Raw genomic sequence first — 24,548 nt, forward strand, 5'->3', positions numbered from 1 at the left:
CAATAACTTTGACAGAATGCATTTAATGTAATCTTATTATTTTGAATATTGTTGAAATGATAATATAAACGAAAGCGTTTTAAAGTCTCTGGTTAGTGTGTTTTATTGGTCTTTGTCTTTTGCTTGGAATTTTATATATAGTTATATATTTATAGTTGTATATAGAATATAAGTATGTAAAATATGAGTATAAGGATTATAAGAGTAAGTATTAGGTAAAAACAAATCCAAGGCCACGTCATTCGTTAGGAACTATTTCTTGATTGTCACCCAGTATTTATCGCCAATGTCAAAACATTTTCGGCACAAAAAACTAAACCCTGAGTTAACTATCAATAACATCGACTTTGGGTCCAATTGTTGTCCAATTGAAACTATTAGAGCTCCAACATGAAAGCGTACAAATACATGAATATTTTAACAGTCTTAGTCGGTTTGTTTTGACGTTTTTCAACTAAAGAAATCGAATTTAACAATCGAAGTATACAGTTAAGTTTCATAAAAATACACTCGTTCATTCGTAAATGTAGCAAAAATATATAAACGATTCCTAATCCCTGTTTTGAATTTTTACTAATAATTAAAAAAATAAAAGATATTATACTGTAAATATACTATTACGAATAAAAGCCGTAATGTATTTATAACCTCTAGTAATTTGACCAGACAGGACGTCTGTCTGTGATGTAAGTTGCAGAGCTCATTATGGTACAGCGTAAAACCTAAGACATGTTGAGAACTTAATTATTCGTGACTACTCTGTATTTGAAACAGGATACATTAATATTTGATACCAATCGCACGTACGTTGTAGATATATGAATTTATTTAAAGGTTTGCTAGCGGATATTACATACACAATATCTTAATAAATTGTGTACTAAAACTAGGAACATTTTATGTACACCCATTTGAAAGCAAACACTGCATGCATAATGTTCTTGCGCCGATTACAGTTTTATAAAAGTATTAAAGTGCTTTACTAATAAGTGACAATAACAAAAAGATAAAAAAAAAAAATTAAATTTACCACCAGATGGTAAATGGTCACTACTGCCCATAGTCATGGCATTTCATGAAATTTTGAACTGTTCCTTTCATCGTCTCCTGTGTCTATAGTCACACTGGTTCAGTCACAGTATTGTTGTATAGAATGTGATAAGTGAATGGTACCTACCCAGAAGGGCTTTCACAAACCTAGCACCAAGTAGAGTACTGAGCGTTATATAGTCGCACACAGCTTTTACAGAAACAGCGAAGCAGTATCAAATATTACAAAAGTTAGCAAACAAGAACTCTCTTTTTAATCTTAATTGTAAGATGTAAAAAGCGCACATATAGGTACGCTATTTTGAAACGTATATTCTCCAAATATTATAATTATTATAGCCAATGTCGCATATCAATATCTAACACTTACGACCATGTTCCGCGATGAGTTTCGAGCTTAAGTTGAGTTCTTAAGAATAACTACAGTTTTTAAGCCATTATACTGATTATATATATGTTTCTACTGAGTTAGTATATATCCGAATTACATTATAAATTTAATTTCCACGAACATTCAAGACTTAACTCGTAATTGGAAAAGAGTTGCGATTGAATCCACACCGCAACATTGTATGGGGATTAGAGGTTGTCATGAATCCCTACAACCCTTAACACTTGTACTATGTTATTAGTAAGAACTGTTAAGCTTGTCATCCACGATGCGAAGCGATACAGTAATTAAAACTGTTATAGCATCGTTGAAACCCATATAATATATAACCAACCTCAAAAAAAGGGAGTTATACATATTGATGTTTGTATATATTTTCTAAAATATGATCACGAATTACTCGTTTTTCAATTTTGCTAAATTTCTTTGAATATGTTTAAAATGATATCAGCCGTGTATCTGATGGGATATCATATTGGAAACATTATTCAAGCACCCATCGAATTTTAAACATTTAGTATGGTGATCTTTTATACAAACATTCCCCAATTTCACCCACTTGGGTGAAAGCAAAAAGCTTTAACTGATCTATTTGTCTTTAACATAAGCCGAAATATCGACTTCCATATTTGTGTTAAAACATGACGAATTTCGATACAAATTTTTCGACCCCCATTTATCCCCCATTTATACCAGGTTAGCCCAAAATCGAAAGGTCATTGTTATTATTCTATTTTATTATTAGTAATTATAATAATATCCGTTATTATTAAATGAATTTGTATAATATATTATAATAGTTATTATAATTAATAAATACGAATAGATTTCATTCAGTTTTGTATTACATATACACCATTTAAATAAAAATTAAAAAGTAACCATTGAGTTCGGAGTTTTTTTTTCATATTTTAGTACATTTTCTGCTATTTACGTTTATATTGTCCTGACTTATTTTCAATAACATCAATTTTTTTTTTTAAATATAATTTTCAAAACCGTTATATTAATTTGCTGGTGGTCAAATAAGATCCAATCACAGAAATGTGTAGAATTTTTTTTTTATAGAATAGGAAGGCGGACGAGCATATGGGCCACCTGATGGTAAGTGGTCACCAACGCTCTTAGACATTAGCATTGTAAGAAATGTCAACCATCGCTTACATATCCAATGCGCCACCAACCTTGGGAACTAAGATTTTATGTCCCTTGTGCCTGTAATTACACTGGCTCACTCACCCTTCAAACCGGAACACAACAATATCAAGTATTGCGGTTTTGCGGTAGAATAACTGATGAGTGGGTGGTACCTACCCAGACGAGCTTGCACAAAGCCCTACCACCAGTTAAAAAAGAATTACTGCAATCTAGTACAGTCGCTTAGTGTGCTAATGTAATTATATACAAGAAACATAGTATCCCAAATCCTATAGCTACAGTAAAGTAACAGCCTGTGAAAGTCCCACTGCTGGGCTAAGGCCTCCTCTCCCTTTTTGAGGAGAAGGTTTGAAGCTTATTTCACCACGCTGCTCCAATGCGGGTTGGTGGATTGATTGATGTATTATGTTCTTTACTAGCACAAGCATTACATAAATGGAAGGAAATAGGAATATGAGTAACTCCTTGTATATGAATTTTTGAAAAAAGAACAATAGCTGTATTAAAAAAAAAAACAAAATACACTTAATTCAAGTATAGTCCACATAATCTCTTTTAAAACATATTAGAATATTGATTTAACTTTAAAGTAACAATCGACTCGGAATGTAGATTTTACCGAGAGTAACTAGAAAAAAACTCAGTTATCTCATATTATGTAATCGTTACATGAACGATGTAAATCGAATATAAAAAAAAAAATTGAAAGTTATAGACTCATCATAAATTCAATCAGCCAACTATCGAATGAAACCGTTTTTTATTGAATAATATAAAGTATAAATTACAATTTCATATTCCCAAATAAATATTCCAGACGAAAATAACAATTTAATATCAGCCCTTATAAAGCCAGCTGACAAAAGTAGCTGTGATTGTGTTTCAGCGGTTTTTTGTATATAATTTCTAGAGTCCATTGACGCGGACGAAAAACATTGTAATCAAATAAAATTTGTATCTATTTATAATATATAAAGAGTAATAAAAATACTGACTGTTTGAATGTAAGAGATTTAAATACAATACAATGAGAATGGAATTTTGGCAAATACCTTCTTCGCAATATGAAAAGATTTTCCGTAATTTTGACTTAAGGTCGTACCCCAAAAACCACTCTAAAGCTTCATGCATTTAACCGAGGCAAATAAAAGTTAAGCTGTAAATGCCCCAGTGCTGGCCAAATTCCTCCATGTTGAGTAGATAATCCGTCGCCTGATCTAGGCTAGAAAGTTGACAGGTTAAAGAACTTTCGTAGTACAATATACAACTCTCGTAAAAGCTTAAAGAAAGAACGTGAAAGAAAAACAAAGCCTTTGTTATACTTGCTCCGCATCACACTTCTACGTAGTCTTAGCTGTTCGCTTGTGTTAAAAAAACTGTTTTTGTATATCTCCCTTCAGACCAGCGTGAAAGGAGAAAGGCTTTAAAACTCACCAAGACGTACTGACCAGCGTAAAATTCAATGTCAAGAACCCTTGTTTGAAAATTGTCAATTAATTGGGGCCTCAAGGACCACCAGTGAGCTAAGTCTGGCTGAATATTTTAGTTATTTTTTTAATATAAAATGAAAGAAAAGATGTTATAATATTATATTCGTATAATATCTATAGGGAAACCAAATAGTAGTATTTTTCTTTGATCTTTGATGTCTTTGATGATTACAGGTGGTAAAGCTTTGTGCAAGCTCGTCTGGGTAGGTACCAGTCACTCATCAGATATTGTACCGCAAAACAGCAGTACTTGGTATTGTTGTGTTCCGGTTTGAAGTGTGGGCGCCAGTGTAATTACAGGCACAAGGGACATAACATTTTAGTTCCCAAGGTTGGTGGCGCATTGGTGATGTAAGCGATGGTTAACATTTCTTACAATGCCAATGTCTATGGGCGTTGGTGACCACTTACCGGCCCGTATGCTCGTTCGCCTTCCTATTTTATTAACAATTAAAAAATATTTCAAAAAAAATTATAACGTCCCTAGAAAATCATACTGACACAATATGTGTTTAAACTGCCTAAAATGTTCAAACTCAATAACATGACTACCAATTTCGATGTTTATCGTTATTCTTAAATGGTATTGAACCGTATCAAAATTAATAACGTTATTATTAAGCAATCTCATCAAACATTTCATTTCACAGTGAAACGGAGCAGAGCAGATTTTTAGCAGAGCAGAGATGTATTCACAAGAGCGAACACATACAAATAAATAAATTCTAAATTATATTATTACAAAACATTTTTACAGACATCAACGTCAGATGGAAATAGAGCATTATTTTTTTTCATCGTATAACCAACATATTACCTTGAGAGGCATCATCGTGAAGTAATTCAATAAGAATATTTTAGCCTCCCCTATCCCATATATCTTGATGTCCTATTTAAATCTGTTTCACGAGGCAGGCTATCTCCACACTCGAGTGGTCTGATTCGAAAACGTTAAGGCGCTACGGTTTCCGCTACAACGAATTTTAACACTGATTTCAGATTTATAACTGTGAGTAAGAAACGCACATTATATGACTTTAAGTTATAGTTTAAATCAAGTTATAAACGTCATATATTGTTCTTAACTGTATAATATATATAATAATATATCAAGAATGTTTCTAAGTTTCCTTGGAGTTTAAATTAAGGCGGTTTTTTGTCCACTGGCGTTAGAACTCTATCAAATTATTACTCTTGTTATTTTATGTATTAATTCTGTTCTATTATTATTTTTCATTTTGTCATTTATATTTTAGCATTAAATCCATGATGCGTTTTTATAATTAATCACGAAATTTAGCTAGTTTATTGTTATATTTTTTTATATTTATATTTTAGTGTGTGATTGTTAGCAAACCAAATAAATAAATGAAAAACTCAGTAAAGTATCAATCCATATCAAAGTAAGGCAACAGACCTGTAAATGTCACATATGCTGGGACCTCTTCTCTTGAGGACGAGGTTTGGACCACCACGCTGCTCCAAAGTGGTTTGATGTTTACAAACTATTGAATTTCAATCAACACATGCATTTTTCTTACGATATTTTTATTCACCATCTGCTATAAAATGATATCCATATTTAATATAAAATCCCTATTAATAAGACTATGTCCAACGACTGGACTTCTACGAAAGAACTCTAAGTGTTCAATTCAAAACTCTTTCTCCTATTGCATCATGTCACTTGACTGTTAACTTTTCTTTATATAAGCTTAATATTAAATACAATGTGAAAGTGTCTGTAGCATATGATTTTATATGCATAGATAACATACATTACACAAGCATATATAGCTATGTAGTCGTACATATCACTTGTGTTGATAAAATTGTCAATCAGGTACATTCAATGGAAGCGTTCGCTCAAAATGGAATCCAGCGAAGGTTAACCTTTTATTCAAAGGGAACCCGTCCCGGGGGTATTGGGTTCAATTCCGACAACTTTGCGAGCACCTGCCACCTAATTTGGGCCCCTGTAATCTTCATACATATAAATTCGTGTTAGTTTTCTTTGCTAGACCTATTTGTAAAAGTAAGGTAGAATGACAATGTTTGTTTTATTTAAAAAAGTTTTTAATGCTTGAGAAAAGATTTTAGAGTAAAAACATAAGCCAGTAATATTCGCACTACTAGGACTTAGGAGGGGATACCTTTTCCCCAGCAGTAGGACTTCATTCTTTTTATAATTTAAAAAACACAGCCCGTGAAATATCTAAGCGAGCTAAGGCCAGCTCTTTTGAGGAGACAACTTAGACTTTACTTATCATGCTGCTCCAATAAGCGTTTGTAGATTCAGAAGTAGCAGATTTTCATCCAACACATGCAGATTTCGTCACTATTTATTTTTCTTTGACACGAGATGAATCATTAACAAAAATTAAACACATAAAAAATCTGTGTTGCTTGCTACGGTTTAAACCCGCAATCAAGAATTAAGATTGACGTACTTTAACCACTGTGCCATCCGGGCTTCTTATGTGTCTCTATTTGACATGTTTATATGGAATTTATTCATGATTATTTTATGCTTATTGTAAAACATTTAGGTTCTTTCTCAAATAGAACAGAAACTTACAACTATGATAACGCCACACATTTTAATAGTACACAGCTAAATGCAAACAATTAGAATTCAAATAACGTTAGAAATAACCAACTTAATAACCATACAGTAGGTATACTTACTACCAATATACCTGCTGGGAAATCTGTAGCAAGCCTTTGATCGTGTCACTTTGATGTCTTTTGATTGAGCTGCACACGCTACCGTTAAGTCATAATATCCAACAGGATTACAGTCGAAATTGAACTCTTTGACAATATATATAGAGCTCAATGTTGTGTAAATCATTGAATTTGCAGATTTGTTCCTATAATATATTTTTTACTTCACATCTTGATTCCATAATGAGCAACGGGAGCAAACAAGTGTTATCATTACTTTCTGCGGCGTGAGCAGTGTCTGTCGGCTTGGAAACATCTTTGAAGTGTAATTCTAAATATAGACGTATGTTTTGTGCTTCAAGACTCCTCGTGTAAGCAAAATTATACAGTAATTTTCTGTGGTTTTGTCTTTCAACTCTGGTATTGTGATTAAATCCTAATCAAATATAATTACTATTTAATTTATCAAAAGTCAATTTATTCTATATTATTATAAGAGCATACTTGCTCCTATAATTATTTCTGACATGACAGTTTTAAGTTAAATCTAAAGGTAGCCAATGATCTAAAAAAAGTACTTTACCTGATTCAATTTTATATTGCCCTGTTACGCTTTGAAAATATTTGAATATATTTGAATATTTTCAAAGCGTAACAAGGTTATAATTGGTCTGGCACGTTAATACTTGACCAAAACTAAAAAAGTAGTACTGATAGGAAGTGGTACCATTACCCATAGACATTGAGATATATATATATATATTGACTATATATTTATTAACGATAAGATATCATATAACCATCGCTTTCATCACCAATACGCCACCAACTTTAGGAACGAAGATGTTATGTCCCTTGTGCCTGTAATTACACTGGCTCACTCGCCCTTCAAGCTGAAAGACAATAATACCAAGTACTGCTGTTTTACGGTAGAATATCTGATGAGTGGGTGGTACCTACCCAGACAGGCTTGCACAAAACCCTACCACCATGTGACACGGTAGCTTCCGTTCGCGGCTTCGCCCACGTGTACGAGCTTGCACATAGCCCTACCACCTATTTAATTTAAATGTCAAAGTCAAAGTATAATCCTTAATTAATATTTAAGCATTAATTTGATTTTGAATTTTAAATTTGACTTATTTACTGTGTAAAATTTATCATAGTCTCGGAAGGAAAAAGCTCTGAAAAAATCGTGAAGAAATCAGTATGTGTCAGGTGAAGTTCTAAGACATATGTTTTAAAAATATATATATAATACCAACGTGGTATTGGTGATGGTATTTGATTACGTTTGTTGATCGGAATAGTTTATTATTTTACTTTAGATCATATACCACCTCGCTACTCTAAGCCAACAACAAACAACAAATAATTTGGCTAAAGAAACATTAAACAGCCTTATTTCTCCCAATTTTCTAGTCTTTCGTCCAAAAACATTTTAATACATTCACGTTACTTTGTCTCTTCATTTGCATAAAATATTTATCCTCTTTCTATGTAATGTCTCTCCGCTGTCTCATTTATTTTGATTTAAAATATTCACGTTTATTGAATTTACGCAAAACAAATAAATTGAATCGACAAGTTTCTGAAAGTGTTACGAATTGTTTGAAATTATTTAAAATATATATTTGTTTTTATTAAAAGTATTTTTGTTTAATAATATATTGTTGTCGACTTTAATATTCGTGTTAGCATTTTTTTAATGACGAGGGCGTGACGTCGGCTTGGCTGACGGTCACAATCACCATTTTCGTCAGCGTCGCTCATACTCACAGATGATGTAGTAATACTAGAAAAACTTCAACATCCTTGTATAAATATCCTTTTGCTTATCAATATGTCATATATATGTTACATATATACAGCTTTTATACAAAAGGGCTCCGTACGTTGGGGGGCTCTAATTCACTGCCTATAAAACATACATACGTACATACACACAAATATATTTACTCATACACTTACATATTCATTATTATTTTATATGCCAATTATATATTTTAAGCATAATTATATAGATTCATATAAATGACTAGCAGTATCGTACGTCAACAGATATACAAAGTTACTATAACTTTCGCATATACATATATGCGAAAGTTATAGTATTATATACTATATGAATGTTCTAGAGCGACATAATGACTAGCTTGAAAAATAACTTAAATAATAAAAATAAATCCAAATGTGAATAATATATTTTTTATACATGTTTAATATACCTAACGATATCATTTACAAATTTAAAATATTATTTATTCAAGTAGGTTCATAAAAGCACATCGTCGTTTATAGCGTTGAATTAAATGTAAAGCTATCACCAGTTCAGAATGTCGATTCTACCGAGAAGAGCCGGCAAGACATACAGACACATTTCCGGATAGCAGAATAGTCCATCAATACCGTACCGTAACCGTAACAGCCTGTGAATGTCCCACTGCAGGGCTAAAGGCCTCCTCTCCACTTTTTGAGAAGGTTTGGAGCTTATTCCACCACGCTGCTCCAATGCGGATTGGTGGAATACACATGTGGCAGAATTTCGGTGAAATTAGACACAAGCAGGTTTCCTCACGATGTTTTCCTTCACCGTCAAGCACGAGATGAATTATAATCACAAATTAAGCACATGAAAATTCAGTGGTGCTTGCCCGGGTTTGAACCCACATTCATCGGTTAAGATTCACGCGTTCTTTCATCATTCACTTACCAGTGGTAAGTCCATCAGTAGTTTGTCGAAAATATATAAGTATATAGTATAACAAGAACAATTAAGTTGCTCAATATTGAACAACCGCTAGAATATTTAGGAAGCAGGCTCGTGTTTAAATAATGGTCATACAAAATTAACTGTATTCCCGGATTCGCTATAAATAATTCTTAGAATAATTTCAACCTTCACACAAAATTAACTTAAAAAGGTAACGTACTTAGATTAGAAATATTTTAGAAGTACTGTTTGTTATGTATGGAATGTATTTGATAAAGTCAAAGCATATAATTCTTTATTTTTCTTAGAAAACTTAATACTGGTCATATTAACTTATTGAGAACCGAATCCGATTAAAAAATATATTTTGTTTCAGTATGTAGTTTCCACAAACTGCATAAGTATATCTAGTCTCATTTTTAATGGCGATCTGGTGCTTTAATCCAGTACACCATTTTTTGCATACTAGGCAATAAACCAATGAGACAGGCAACTTCCACACCAGTGTTAATACGGACACTAGTTATGTAGTAACAGAAAAACAAACAAGTAAAATGTATCCTCCTCTCAACACTTCTCCTGCTTTTCTTTTAGTTAATATGATAGATAATTCATATTTTAATATAATTTATGTTTACTTTGTAGCAATAAAAATGTTTCTCTGTGTCTTTTTCCCTCTAAGATAAGGAAAAGTAGTACTAAAAACGCTAGCTATACAAGTGGTTCACTCATTCACTGGTGGTAGGGCTTTGTGCAAGCTCGTCTGGGTAGGTACCACCCACTCATCAGATATTCTACCGCAAAATAGCAGTACTTGATGTGGTTGTGTTCCGGTTTGAAGGGTGAGTGAGCCATTGTAATTACAGGCACAAGGGACATAAAATCTTAGTTACCAAGGTTGGTGGCGCATTGGCTATGTAAGCGATGGTTGACATTTCTTACAATGCCAATGTCTAAGGGCGTTTGGTGACCACTTACCATCAGGTGGCCCATATGCTCGTCCGCAGTCCTATTCTATAAAAAATCTATACCACTTCTAACCCTAATTCTTCTAAGGCCACAATCACGGAACCCCCACATTTCCCGACGGCCCGTCACTAATTAAGAAGGGAGTTGAAACAATTAATTAAGTGTAATAACAAAACTTTAATTAATTCCAGAGAGCCGCGGGTCACACTGGAATGGACAATCTATTATAATCTTCAGGAAGTTTATTTATATTTTAAATTTAACTTTCTACGTAGATGTCAAACATGTTGGTAAACAGGATCTTCTGCCTCTGACCGCTCGATAGGAGATAAATTTGTTAAACAAACTTGCATTTGTTCGTTGTGGTAACGCGTCCAATATTACTTGACCCTTAAGTTGAACAGGCTCTACTTAATTCAAACGTCAGAGTATATCGGTTCTATCATCACAAGAGGATGATGGAATTTTTAATGATATTCAGTGAAATATAAATCCATGAGTTGAGATAAACAATGTTAGTTTATGAGCGTAAGTATATAAGCGTTTATGTCAGAAATATTTCAAAATACTTTGAAAGAATTAATGATTCCTCGTTCGTTTAAAAAATTATTAATAAATTAAATATTGATGTCGTTGCGCCGAAATAAGGCAGGAATTATGTAACCTATTACCAATATAATATATTCGAAAGTGTGTTTGTCCATTTGCTCGTTTCTTTGTTACACGCTTTCACGTCTTAACTATTCAACTGATAGTCTTGATATTTTGCATACATGTCCAGGGTACAGAAAAGGATGTAGGATACCCAACACCTCACCTTCTTCTCAAATTCGAGCGAATTCGCGGGTGCAAACTCGTAAGATATAACTGAAAATGACAATGATTAACCTCCTTACCGGTTTCAGCCACGGCAGCAAATCTCAAAGGAGATTAGCCAACGATTAGAACATCCAACAAAGTAACATAGTTAAAATACATAAAATACATGAAATAAGAAAAAAAATAAGTTAATTGTCCTTAGTTATAAGACACTAATTTAGCTTATGTCCATTCTTAGGATTCAAGCTTGTTGCATACCAAATTTCATTAAAATCAGTTTAGTGGTTAGGGTTAAGGCATAACAGACAGGCAGAGATGCTTACGCATTTATAATACAAGTAAAGATTACGTCATTTAAAAAAAATATTTATGGCAGCTATAGCCAGAAAAATTATACTTAATACTAAACTAAGTTAAAAAAAAACAACAAATAAATTTAAAAAAAACCAGTAAAATAACTTTTCTTTTCAATTTATCTATTTATTATAAATTATTCATTTAGATAATTTCATTAATATTTATCGTAAACTTACTAACAAGGGAAGTTACATAAAAGCGTGTAATCTAACGTTTATCGTCCGTATTTGATTAAAAACGTTTTCGTTGTAGAGGCATTCGCTTTAGTTAAAAGCGTCCGACATCAAAATTGCCATATAAAGAGGTCGCGTGCCAGTTTATTCTATGTTAAAGTTAATTTTATCATGGAGTTATGTAAATGGACGGAATTAATGATAAATAAAAAACAAATCAAATATTTAATTATGTATATATATTTACATATCTTAATTAGTAGCAAGAAATATAGACCGAAGACTTTGATACTATATAAGGCTAGAAGGATAGAAGGTTGTATTTAAATATTTGTGATGACGTACCTACCTAGAACAGATAATACAAGTTGGTAGGAACAACTTCGAGAAGGAAGCCGATCGAAGAATTCGCTTGGGATGGGCAGCATTTGGCAACCTTCGTCAAGTCCTCAAGTCGTCTATACCGCAATGTTTGAAGACGAAAGTCTTCAACCAATGCGTCTTACCTGCTATGACATACGGTGCCGAAACGTGGACACTAACTGCGGGACTAGTCCACAAATTCAAAGTCGCTCAGCGTGCTATGGAGCGAGCTGTGCTCGGAGTATCTTTGAAGGATAAGATCAGAAATGAGATTATCCGGAAAAGAACCGGAGTCACCGACATAGCTTGCAAAATTAGCAGGCTGAAGTGGCAGTGGGCTGGTCACGTAAGTCGTAGGACTGATGGCCGTTGGAGCAGAGGAGTCCTTGAGTGGCGACCCCGAATCGGCAAGCGCAGCGTAGGGCGCCCTCCAGCCAGGTGGACCGACGACCTTAACAAGGTGGCGGGCACTAACTGGATGCGGAAGGCGGAGGACAGAGAGCTTTGGCGCACCTTGGGAGAGTCCTATGTTCAGCAGTGGACAACGATTGGCTGTTGATTGATGTCGTCACTTATGTACCTACATTTAAAATAAAAGTTAGTAGGGTACCATATTCGCATCTGTTATTTAACTTTTTATGGAACATTTGCTTAAACATTTTTATTTATTTATTTAGGATCTCCAGAAGGATACACACGTACGACTATATTAAATCGTGGAATAATATTTTTTATGTAATATTTTATAACTGAAATTGAAAATTTAAACAACCCCGACATAAAAAAAAAACCTGTAAAAAATATAAAATCAGTTCATTCGTTTGGGAGCTACGATGACACAGACAGACACACAAATATAGACACGGTAACCTTATAACACCCCTCTTTTTACGTCGGGGATTATAATACATTTAAAGGATATTTTTACTCACACAAACATGGCTAGCCGCATATACACAACAAACACAGTCACACAGTAGACAAGGGTCACATATTGACTTTAAATAAATGTCACACAAAGGACAATATACATGCTGTTCATCAAAATTTATTGCGTATCGAGATCAGACTGTAACTGCAAACAAAATCTCCGATCGATCGTCACGATATGACAAATATTTCACAAAACACCTCATAAATATTGCCGCCAAAGGCGCGTCGAGCAGCTCGCCAGAATAAAAATCTAAACACAGTGACAGAGGATGGAAATTTGTAAATTTGTCACGTATGCTAAAAGCCGTCGCACGCGGCGTTTTGACGTAATGCACCTCATTCAAACACGTCGGGAATTTTTAAAGAAATCCCCTTTAAAAGCTTCACTGAAAATTTCATATCTCGATTCTTAATAGAAACGCGTGACGCTTAATTAAATTACTTTTCATCGGCGTTTTATTGTACGTCTTATATATTGAGAGCAGTTGACGTCTTATATACTGATAGCGTATACATTATGATTCAAATATTTCGCATACAACAAAGTGGATTCATTCCTCGGAGCTGAAAACCCAGCGGATAAATCACGTGGAACTGAAGATCATGAGATCAAATCCGGGAAAGCAAATGTATCGCATTTGCAAATGCTCAATTCGTTTTTAAATAAAAGAACAATACTTAGTATTATTACGTTCCAGTTTGAAGGATGAGTGAGCCAGTGTAATCATAGACTCAAGGGATATAACATCTTAGTTCCCAATATTGGTGGTGCATTGGCGATGTAAGGAATGGTTATTATTTCTTACATCACCAATGTCTATGGGTGGTGGTGACCATCAGGTGGCCCATCTGCCCGTGCGTCTGCCTTCAACATAAAAAAAATAATAATAATTCATCTCGTGCTTGATAGTGCAGTAGTGAACTTGAGGATTGCATGCGTCGCATTAAATTTTAGCAAACGTACGTCCACTACGTCGCAGTGAAGCAACGTGGTGGAACACATATGCTTCAAATGTTCCCTTAATTAACATAGGGCCCTTTGCTTTGCCCAGTCGTGATTCTATTATTGTCACTGTAGGAGAGATATAGTATATTTTAATACTAGTATTGATTCGGCAAAAATATAATATTACTTTTAACAAAATAGAAATCAGCATATTCTCATTCAAGTAGAAAGCCTATTCGGATAAGCACCTTTGAATCGTCATATGACACGATTAAATGAAATGTAAACCTACCACGAGCTACCACCGTTTCAGTATGTAGATTCTACCGAGAAGAATAAACAAGAAATTCTAAAATCTAAAACGCCACAGGGATATAAATAAATACAATTATTACATATACATTTAAATATACCCCAGATAAATCTTTGACCTATTTCTTTATATCAAGATTACTTTGCATTTGATACAAAATTAGGTAGGTAACAGCCTGTTAATATCTCACTGCCAATGGCCTCCTCTCCTATCTTTTTAAAACTTTCTGTTAGGAGATTATTCCAACGCGCTACTCTAATGCGGGTTGGTGGAACACACATGTGGCAGAATTTCATTGAAATTAGACACATGCAGGTTTCCTCAAGATGTTTTTGTTCACAGTCAAGCACGAGATAAACACAAATTAAGCACATAAATATTCAGTACTGCTTGTCCGGATGTGAAACCACGATTATCAGTTAAGATTCACGCGTTCTAACCACTGTAAATTATATAATACATAAATAATCCAAAATGCTAAAATCAATAATGGTGTCTCTTGAGGCGTTATATTATCTAAATACACAAAATTGAATCAATAGTAATCTCATATAAGAATCTTACGGATCATTCGGTACTTTTATCTGCTGCAATAACAAAGCGCAAAACGACTATAAGCTATGTAATAAAGTAAAAAACTCGTCCAGCACCGAACAGAACGAAGCATAAACACACTAGTATCTAGTAAGAATGTCGTAAACGTTTACAAGTCAAGTATAAAGCTTGGCGCGAGTTGAACGTGTGAGCGATTTCTTTAACGTATCGAGTCAAATAAAAATGTACTTTATACCATTAGGTTATTAAGTGCAATTTTAAATTGTCACTTTGCAAGTTGATTGAACTTAACTGTGCCATCATTTTCAAATGTAGACCTAGCAAGTACTCAGCTTATTATTAAAATTTAAACAAGACAGTCCAGACGAATAAGTGGTTACATTGCGTGATTTTCAACAGACGATTTCCGGTTCAAATATGAGCAAGCACCAGAATTTTCGTGTTTAATTTGTGTTTATATTATTTGTACTCGTTATCGTTGAAGGAAAACACGCGTTATAAACATCTGTTCGTATCGGATGAAATTCTCTCACATGTGTCCACCAACCAGCATTGATACGTGGTGGAATAAGCTCCAAGCCTTCTCTTCAAAAGCTTAGGACGCTTCAGCTCAGCTATCCGACATTCACAGGCTCTTATTTTAATATAAGAACCGCTACATTCCACAACATGTAATCTGGTAAAAACCTCCAATTCAAACCCCCCCCCCCCCCTTCCCAATCAGTGACAGTCACTTATTGAATTTTGTTGTGCTCAGAAAACTTTCAATAATTCCTTAGATCGAATGAAAACTTTATCAATTTCCGTAACAGGCACACCGGGATGGAATTCGGCGTCGAGGTGTATCGGAGACGGGGCGGGAAATGGTGTTTTTGGACTTTTTACAACTGTTAATGTATTTATTTTACTGTTATTTCTTTTGGCTACATCTTGAATATTATAAATTAAATGAATAAGAAAGAGATACGTAAGTATAGTAAATATATCCTGTGATATTATAACCCTATGTGGTCAGGTAACATTAATAACTAGCTTATGCTGGATCCTGATATTATTACTCGTAGTGTGTACGTTACAATTTCTAGAAAAATTTTTATATCTTCACAAACATACATCATATTTTTGAAAATATATTTAAAAAATATAATATAAGTAAGTTAGAAATCAAACAAACAGTTTGATCTTGTTAAGTAACTACAAATGTATTACGAACAAAGTGCTTTTAAGCTTTAGTAAGGCTGTAGCTTCCGTGAAAGCTCATTGCGATAACAATAAACACACTATTTTTATAAGAACCAGTGTAGTTTCGTGCTTCGGTACAAATGTTTTATTGCATTTTGGTTTAATTTTTTTAACGAATCATGAAGGCGGAGCTTTTTAGAATTATCAATGCATTTTTGAAACCTTTAAGTGATTGAGGCAGCTTAATAATTTTTATTACTAATCTCAAAACTCCGAACAACTAACTATAGATGTTATTTATAATTAACTACTCGATCGACCAAAATGAAATTTTGCATACGTATTTTCAGGAGTACAGACAAGGGCTACCCATTTTTAACGCTGGAAAAACGTATTACACATTTCCCCCCCACAACTTCAATGTTCGGCACACTCAGTGTCCAAGGTGCCGAGTGCGCCCCGAACATCGGAATATCCACTAAAAAACCAGCGGTACCCTTTCCGTCTTAACGAGAAGCAGCACGGGATCGTTTACATACCTCCGAAATCCCGATCAGACCGCGGACACAGCTTTTTTGGTTTCTTTATTAATATGTTATTTTAATTTATTGATTTGTTTGTTTATTTTTATATTAATTAAGTTTAGAAGAAATTGATAATTAACCATAAAATTTAATTACACAATCATTTGTTCTGAACTGTTTTTACGTCTCAGATAATTTTCATTATTGAAATTATATATTCAAAAATATTTTCAACACTATATAAATTCTTACGTTACGATTTCTGTACTAGTATATGTGTTTATACGTCTTACAGTATCTGTACATAAACCAATATCCACATATACAATCAATACAAAAAAATATATAATTATATATTTAGACTAAATACTACATACCTACAAAACCTTTTATAGATTTCATATTTATTGATAATACTCAAGAATGTTTTAATTAAAAATATTAATATTTTTATCACCATAAAATATATGACGAGCAAAGTGAGAACAGCGCGTTCACCGCTCAACACCCACGCAACACTTTATTACTTTACTTTACAGATGGGGTTTAGGATTCCGCAATAAATTTCTAAAACTCATTTTTACCATATGCGATATATAAGCTTATTTTAATTGTACGAAAGAAATATCAAAATTAACTTCATTTATTCACCACAATCGTTAAAATAGTGGAACTTTTATCTCGAAATAATTTACGGGATTTGACTGATATTTAGGCTTTTATATTATACAATATTAAATACAAAATAGGCATAAAGGTTTAAAAAATTGTTTTTTTTATTAAATGTGTATACGAAATCATTAAATACGAGCGTTTAAACAAACTTTGCTTTAATACATATTTGACCGCAAGTGGCGAAAATAAAAATGGCACGTTTAGACTTCACAATGCATCTTAACCCTTAAAGTCGATCATCCTGACTAAAGTAACTTTGTTTGTTTGTTTGTTTGTTACCCTTTTACGTCTTAACTACTCAATCGATCCTGATGAAATTTTGCATACACGTTGTCGGAGGAACAGAAAAGGACGTAGGGTACCTAACGCGTCTGATGTGGGGGAAGTCATTACATCACACCCGAGTGGAAACTGATTGAACTCTAAAATATAATAACTTAAGGCAAATTGTTCAATTTTAGACCCTTTAAGACAATACTATTTATTTATTGAATTTTATTTTACTAAAAATACACTAAAATATCTGTAGGTGGCAGAATCGGAAAACTCACGGAACCCTCATAAATAAATGGCTTCCCCCTTCACTCACACGTGTATCTCTTACCCACGGTCTGTTAGCTCAACGCATAGTGTTTATTTTGGCGCTCAGCAGACGGCTTGATCGATGACCACTAAGGGAAACTTCAAATACACCGTCAAAATTGTATTGGTTCAGTGCTAGTTTTAACCTAACCAACACCTAAATAAGTAGAGTAACGCATTTATATTTATACATAAATATTTTACATAATCTTACTTAGCGGTAAGGCTTTGAGCGACCGCCTGAGTAGGTACTACCCACTCACACATATTCTACCGCCAAACATATTATTCCATGTTTGAAAAACGCCGCAAAAATTTTACCAATACTTATTTCCAATACGGGCGTTATCTCAAACAACACTCCCGTTTAATCCAATGTTCTCCAAATATCCAAGTCAAGCCAAGTCAAATCCACTTTCGCAGTTTTTTTTTTATGTTATAGGCACGCGGACGAGCAAATAGTACAGCTGATGGTACCAGTTTACCACCACTCGTAGACATTAGCGATGTAAGAAATAATTACCATTCATAATATTGCCAATGCACCACTAACCATGGGAACTTTTTTTTTTTTCTAGAATAGGAAGGTGGACGAGCATATGGGCCACCTGATGGTAAGTGGTCACCAAACGCCCTTAGACATTGGCATTGTAAGAAATGTCAACCATCGCTTATAGCCAATGCGCCACCAACCTTGGGAACTAAGATTTTATGTCCCTTGTGCCTGTAATTACACTGGCTCACTCACCCTTCAAACCGGAACACAACGATATCAAGTATTGCTGTTTTGCGGTAGAATATCTGATGAGTGGGTTGTACCTACCCAGACGAGCTTGCACAAAGCCATACCACCAGTAAATTTAGATGTTATGTCTCTTTTGCTTGTAGTTACACTGGATCTCTCACCCTTCGTATCGGAATGCAACAATACTAAGTATTGCTGCTTAGCAGCAGCATACCTACCTGCCTACCACCATTTGAAACAAAACACTTCTACCAGAAGCAGTTACCCTCGATATTATATGCTTCATTCGAAAGTTTCCTACACCGCAATACTCATTATACCAATTATAAGCATATCACGCTTGGTCACGGCCCGCGTGATTGTTATATATTCCTGGAAAAAGGAAGATAAAATGTCAAACTAAATAAAATATTAATACACATCACCTAGGTGAAAGAGTCGTATCAATTGTATGTTTAATTTAACAGCAAACTAATGTATGTATAATGTATATATACTACATAAACGGTTCATCCGATTATCATTGAATCCGCCATAAAGTGATTTTGCAACCATGGAAAACAAACTAGTGAACAATAGGCACCAAGGTTGACACTCAATATTGCAAATTTATTAATTAATTCGTTTTATGTTCTCCTGGCCAACGGTAACTAGCAAACTGCCTAGGAGATATTAAAGTGCACTATATTCTCTCATGAGACTGAAGAGAGTTCAGGTGCAAGTAAATAATAGTTTTACGTGCTTCAGAAAGCACCTGGCTAAAACATTGTCAACTACCAAACTACGAACTTTTTGTTAGTGGGAATTTTACAGCAAAACCTAATATTTTATTATTATATTCTATTACTATTTATTGGATCGACCTAGGATTAGAAAAGTAGCGTACAGAGTCACAAACATAGGGCGGAAGTAAAGAATCTCCCTTCGTTCAAAACGGTTAACAATAACAATATACTTGGTACTCATCGCGATGAAAACTTGATTTGTTTAAAAACGATTAAAATTAAACGGACCGAGCTTTAACGGGAATGTTTTTGTTTTTCCAACTATCAATTTCAATAACACAAATAACATTTCAGTAATAAAACATTATTCAGTAAAAAACTCAAACAGAATATCAAACGTAGTTGCGAATGAGTAATCAAGCAAATGAGTAAAATTAAACAAGCTAACATTTGCATTGCTTCATAACAATTAATAACAATGAAACAGCGCAAATATTATGATATAAATAATATACTAAATATAAATAAATACAATGTTTGCGCTAAATTTTGTAAATTTGTTTGTTGTTGTCGAGTATATCTATCATTTGTTTTGGGCACGCGATATCGATTCCTGTTCACCAAAACCCAAGCCGCGTGTCGGGTCTTTTATATAAATATTTTTATGAGTAATATGAATATATATAAAAGCTAGGCTTTAATCAACCTGGAACCCATGTTAGTAACTGACATGAACCGGCGAACAGACCACAAAAATACTTTTACGTTTATGTTTGCAAGTGTCTCCACGATGTCTTCTGTCATAGCCGAGCACAAATATATTTATTTATAACCGATAATGTAATCTTAGCTGATGCTGCGGCATTATCTAGAATCAGCAAGATATCCAACTCCTCACCATTTGAGCTCATTGTAATGGTGTCAATTAATAAGTTACGGATATATATTAAACATATTGGAGTTCTTTTTTGGTGGGTTTTTATCTGACATATTTTTTTAAATTTCTTGCGACAATTTTTCGCCTACTCTAACATACTACTAGTGTATAATAAGGAAACATTGTATTTTATCTATCTAAAGTAACAAAAATAACATAACTCACATGAGTACTGTATATAATACATATTACCAAAATCAGATCTTTATATGAAATATACTCATAAAGTTCCCATAATTATTCGCATGTATTAATAAAAATATATTAAATCACGATATCGGATCGGCATTAACATGGCCATATATTATTTTTATTTATGGCGGTCGACGATCACCTCTGTCCCAAGCCGATTAATCAGCTCCTTCCTAATGGATGTTTTCCTTCTAACGACCTAGACACATTTGTAACGAATGGTAATCGATACGGTATAATTATTTTGGTTTTTGCATATTTAAATAAATTAATAGCTAAATACAAACAGTATACGACTTTAGATTATTTGGCAGTAATATTAAATGTGCGATCAGACAGAGCGATAACAACGTGATTTTTAAATCGCGCGGTTTCTTTACGTGTCATATTTACATGAGCAACTTTACGATCGTTCAGACATAACCACACAGTTAATCAAACTGCAAAAATGACCGCCACCCAACCGCGATAAATTATAGTCGCGCTATCAATGCATGAGCAGTTTCTTCGATTCAGTAACTACAATATGACCAAATCCGCACACCGCTTAGTTAATTTTGGGTAGACTGCGATTCATCATCATTGTTGATACCCCAAAATTTTGTCGCTGGCTCAATAGTAGCTCGAATCAAGTGGCTCCAATGGAAAAAATTGTGAAAAAGCACTAAACCATCTCCTGAAGAGACTTTGTATAGTATAAGGACATATTTTATATGCCTTTACTTTATCTCAGACTTAATCAACAATCAGGTAAAATATAACCTACATCTTAGCTTGACATATTATATAAATACTGTAAATCGCAAACAGCCATAAATAAAATTTAAACGAGGCAATTATTTTGAAACAGATACTTCAATTTTATTTATATGTATAGATGTATAAATAACAATGAAAACTTACCCATATTAGTAGTTTTAATTAATTCCCATAATGTCGTTCAAAGTCATTTGGAAATTTCACTTTGAAATTTCAACCCTTAAATCATCAGTGATCGTCTATAGACACAATACTCTCCAAAGACAACGAAGTCAGAACTCGCTAACGAGTACGTAAACTATTGTAAATTGAAACAAACGAAAGTTCGGCTAAGTAAGAATTTGAATTCACTGTTAAACAATTCTCCAGTGAGGGCTTTTTGCCTAACTTAGTGCCACCCTTCCAATGAACCAATAGTTTCCAACTATAAGGATACGGAACGCTACGCACACGTAATGCTTTCTAATCTTTCTCTAACCAACACGCTGCGCTACACAGTGCAGCGTTGTGCCATGAAATACAACGTGTTTCTCATCAATGAACACTATAATCACTGCAATCTCGGTTTAAAGTTCATTAGTTATGACGTCGTCCTTTTACTTTTGGCCTCAACTTTCTTGACTAGCCAACTGCGTAGAACACAATATTATAATGTACAAGTATACGACCCGGGGCTTGAACGCAGGATTCATGTAAGTTAAACACTAACGAGACAATAGCCATTTTATATATATATACACACAAAATAAAGTTATTCGCTACATATATTTCAGACAAATTTTCCATTATTTTACCGTTTTAGTTAATCAAAAATAAATTGAAGTAGTAACTTCTACAATAGAAAGATTGTTTCCATATGACGAGTTTGACTGTAGCTCCAAATCTTATCTCGGTTATGTAGCAACGCATCCGGTGGACAACCGACACAATAACTCCGACGGCTAACTTGCACGTACCTTTGAGCGGACGGTCATTAAAGAAAGCAATTATTTTCCTTTTTTTTCCATCGTCTTCTTTGTTCTAACTTTGTTTAATTGTCGAAGTTAGGAGACCGCGGTGCTGCTGAAAATTTAACGAATTGCCGATGAATAAATTGAGAAATTCTATCATGCGTCTTTAATTACTTTAGTTTATCTAATCAATGCTGATGACATAAGAAATATATTAAAGTTAATTCTAAAATTCTCTTAAAATATCTGAACAGCAATTTAGATAGTTGATATTTTTAAATTTTGTATGAATATTGCATATTATTTACATGTAGCTTATTAAGTCACTTTTCTTAACGAATAACATAAATTTACGTCTTAATAATATAATTTTTTTCCACTCCAATTAGGCAAAGCGTCAGGATCGAACTTGCAACTTTTACTAATATTTTTTCGCTAGGCGACCCATATACCATTGCGCTAATGAAGCTTCCAACTAAATATAATAATAATAATAATAATAATATCCTGGGACATTTTTCACACACGGCCATCTGATCCCAAATTAAGATTGTACAAAGCTTGTGCTATGGAAACCAGACAACTGATATACTACATATACTACTTTTCTTTTGTAAATACATACTTATATAGATAATTACACCCAGACTCAGGACAAACAGACATGTTCATGCACACAAATGTCTGTCCTGGGTGGGAATCGAACCCACAACCTTCGGCGTGAAAGGCAAGTGTTTTACCAACCACGCCAATCGGCTCAATTATATATATAGGTACCTAGTATAATATAAAAAGAATATTATTAGTAAATTTTATAACTTTTTTCCCTTTGGATGAATTGAACAATTTTAAGTTCATCAAAAATAGAGAGACACAACAAGCGACGTTCGTGTTCACATGTTTTTTATCAAAGTTGGTAAAATGTAATAACCGTTACAGCTCCCTCGCGTGATGTTTAATCTCATTTTTTAAATTTTCTCCGTTTCGTATATTTTGCTTTAACGTTTATGTATACCAGCCTATGTCTATATTACTTATATACATATAGGAGTATCTTATAAACATAGCAATGTCATATAACATATGCAATATAACAATGTCTGTTTATGGTACCATTCCTTTGAATGTCTGTTTATTCTATTACGGTGCTACGTCTTTTTATAAGAAATTAAATCGATGTAATTGGACGGAGTGACCACTTAACATCAGATGGCCATATAGCCTATTTGGCCGCCCAGACCTGTTTTATAAATATATATACAATCCCCTTGAGTTTCTTCTTTTGGTTCTTCTCAGGTCTGAGATGTTTCTTTTCAGAATCCGAATTCTTTCAGCCGGAGATTAAAACCGACTTTAACCACCAGCAAATGCCTCGCAGTACATTCCTTCAGATCGTTTTTTCCTGGTTTTACTAGAATAAAATATTTTAAGATATGAGTTCTTTTTTCTTCGTAAAATTTGTTTGCTACATACAAGCTGACGTCACAAACATTTAGTAGTACACAGTTAACGTGGTTCCGTGTCATTGTGACATAAAGGTTCTACGAAGTGTACACTTTGGAGAAGTTATGAAGCTATTAGCGGCTCATAGTACAGGTTTACGAGTGCCAATAGATTTGTACAATGAGAATCGTATGGTGTGAGTGATGGACATCGAAAAATGAGTTATCGTCTTCATTACATATCCTTTCCGATTAAAATTTGCCACAAATACATGGTAAAAACGTTTCATTATGAAACGTTACATATACGATGTAGACATGTTACTCCAATTGTGCCTAAGGAAGTTTTTAAAAAAAATATCACCAGAGCACTTAAAAACAACCGCAAATTACATTCGCTTAAAGAATATCCTCTTTTCCAACACTGCCCTCTACAGTAGTTGAATTTAATCATCCCTTAATATGAGTATGTACACATAACACAAAATATTATCATTAAAGAAAGCAAAATCATTAAAATTCTAAACAAAAATCGGATTCTTTGCAATTCTGTCTTCGATAGAAAATTAATAATAAGTAATGGCCAGCCAGTAGCACAAGATAGCTAATTTCAAGTTATTTATGAACTCGCATGACTGGTCTGGCTGTACTGTTGGCACATTTTCACATTTATTTGTTCACAATATTCGTTAATTTTCATACAGGATATATAAATTTAATTGTTACATGTATGTGATGTATGAAAAGACTACGGGGCTACATCTCTCTCTCTCTCTCTCTCGATAGAATCTAAGTACGCTTAGGCTTACGCGTACGTAAGTAAGCGGTTGCTTTACAATAAACTCAAACTATATAACAACGTAAAAATGAAGTCTATTTTTATTTCTACCAATCAGCGACAGAGATATTTGCAGTATATTGGCATCTGTATACTGGCA

At 33.7% G+C, this 24,548-nt stretch overlaps 1 protein-coding gene across 1 annotated transcript in view; it reads left to right on the forward strand.

Annotated features, from left to right (window-relative positions):
- LOC126775160 (translin-associated factor X-interacting protein 1-like) overlaps positions 1-24,548 on the forward strand; it is a 425,426-nt gene that overhangs the window by 257,528 nt on the left and 143,350 nt on the right. The window lies entirely within an intron of this gene.

Source organism: Nymphalis io, chromosome 17 (genome assembly GCF_905147045.1).
Source record: "Nymphalis io chromosome 17, ilAglIoxx1.1, whole genome shotgun sequence".
In the NCBI taxonomy this organism is placed as follows: domain Eukaryota; kingdom Metazoa; phylum Arthropoda; class Insecta; order Lepidoptera; family Nymphalidae; genus Nymphalis; species Nymphalis io.